This window comes from Penaeus monodon, chromosome 32 (genome assembly GCF_015228065.2).
Source record: "Penaeus monodon isolate SGIC_2016 chromosome 32, NSTDA_Pmon_1, whole genome shotgun sequence".
Lineage (NCBI taxonomy): Eukaryota > Metazoa > Arthropoda > Malacostraca > Decapoda > Penaeidae > Penaeus > Penaeus monodon.
Genome location: NC_051417.1, coordinates 29663165 through 29664698, shown reverse-complemented (window position 1 = coordinate 29664698; position 1534 = coordinate 29663165). Strand labels below are relative to the sequence as shown.

The 1534-nt window shown below is 46.4% G+C and overlaps 1 long non-coding RNA gene across 1 annotated transcript in view; it reads right to left on the bottom strand.

Moving 5' to 3' along the window:
• LOC119593790 overlaps window positions 1-1534 on the bottom strand; it is a 56205-nt gene that overhangs the window by 21114 nt on the left and 33557 nt on the right. Inside the window, exon 2 of the long non-coding RNA XR_005230562.1 lies at window positions 1143-1169. This is a non-coding gene — a long non-coding RNA (uncharacterized LOC119593790). The remainder of the gene's footprint in view (window positions 1-1142; window positions 1170-1534) is intronic.

Genomic DNA, 1534 nt, shown 5'->3' with positions numbered 1-1534 from the left:
ACTTTTGAAACCCTCCCCCCCCCTTCTATCCTTTCCCCAACCTCCCCCTCCCCCCAACCTCAGAATCAGATAACCATTCTTTTTTGAAGGACAGGTTCTGCACCTCTACATAAGGCATTCGTGGCATGCAAAAAGCTCCTCTATGGTGACTTGGAATATGTTCTTTGCCGATGGATCGATTCAAATTCCCTTCTTTGAGACATTCGCGGAGGCGCATCACCCTTTCTTTCATCTTTTTTGTGGGCGTCCGCGGCTGGCGAAGGCGTGCTTGCTCCGGGAAACTTTCCTTCTCCGGTTGCTCGACGAAGGCAATGCCCGCCACTGATGCAATTACCCATGGGGGGTTTAACAATGGGCTACTTATATATACATATAGAGGAAAAATTGGTTTGAGTATTTTCCCCCAAGAGTTTTCCGACCCGTTCGTACGCGATGTTAATTAGCATCAGCCTGCATTGTGCTGCCATCTCTTGGCCGCCAAACGAACTAAATAAATCAATGAGTCTTGAAGAAGTGGCGACTGGGATTGCTCGCTGAATAGTAATGAGTGAGCCTGAACATTTTATCTCGGATATTTTCCATATTTTTGAAAACGACCCGGAGAAGCATAGAATTCAATAAAGCTTATATCCTCACACACAAATATAAACAATTCCTAAGGAATGACCAGAATCCATGAAAACTGACGGTCTCCTCAATAAAGAAGCAAAGTTGAAAGCTAGCATGCATCAGCCAACAAAGTATGGAAAAGAAGTAGGAGGGAGCTGGATGAGGGGGGGTGAGCGGGAGGGAGAGAAGGAGGGTCGAGGAAAAGAGGAGGAGGGAGGCGGGGGGGACGGAGGGAGGAGAGAAAGGGGGGAGATTTGGGGGATAAGGAGGTGCAGCTGGGGGTGAGCGGGGGGGTGCGGGGGGGTGAAGGAGGGGCCGCGCGAAAAGCTGCGGGGGGGTGAGCGGGGGGGAGCGGGGGGGTGAGCGGGGGGGTGGGGAGCGACTGCAGGCCGCGCCAGGGCTGCCAACCGCTCCGTGCAGCTTCTTGGCGGGGCCAGTAAGGAGCGCGCGATCTCCTCCCAGCGACTCTCTCCTGTAGAATCGCTGCTGTAGCATGTTAACGGACTTATTTGACGTATTCCGACTGTGCATACCGTCCCGTGGTACTCTGAATATGTTCCCTGCGAAGAAATAAAAAAAGTTTTTTAACCGGTGCAAAACATGTGCTTACAGAAACTTCCGTATATATTTACAACTCTCACTCAGTTACTTGATCGTCGCTTGTATATCAACATTTTTTTACCTATTATTATGGATAAATTTGACGTGGTTGCGTTTTACTTTTTGATATTTACTAAGATTATAAAATGCAGTCATTATTATGTACTGACTTTGATGGAACAATTAAAGTTCAAATACTTTTATTAGATCAGTTTTATGTATGAAAGATTGTTCTCAGTCAGAATCATTTATTCTTTAATCATTTTTATTGATTGCCATATTATATTCTTGTTTTTCAAAATACAGCATGTTTTATCCAAAGAAA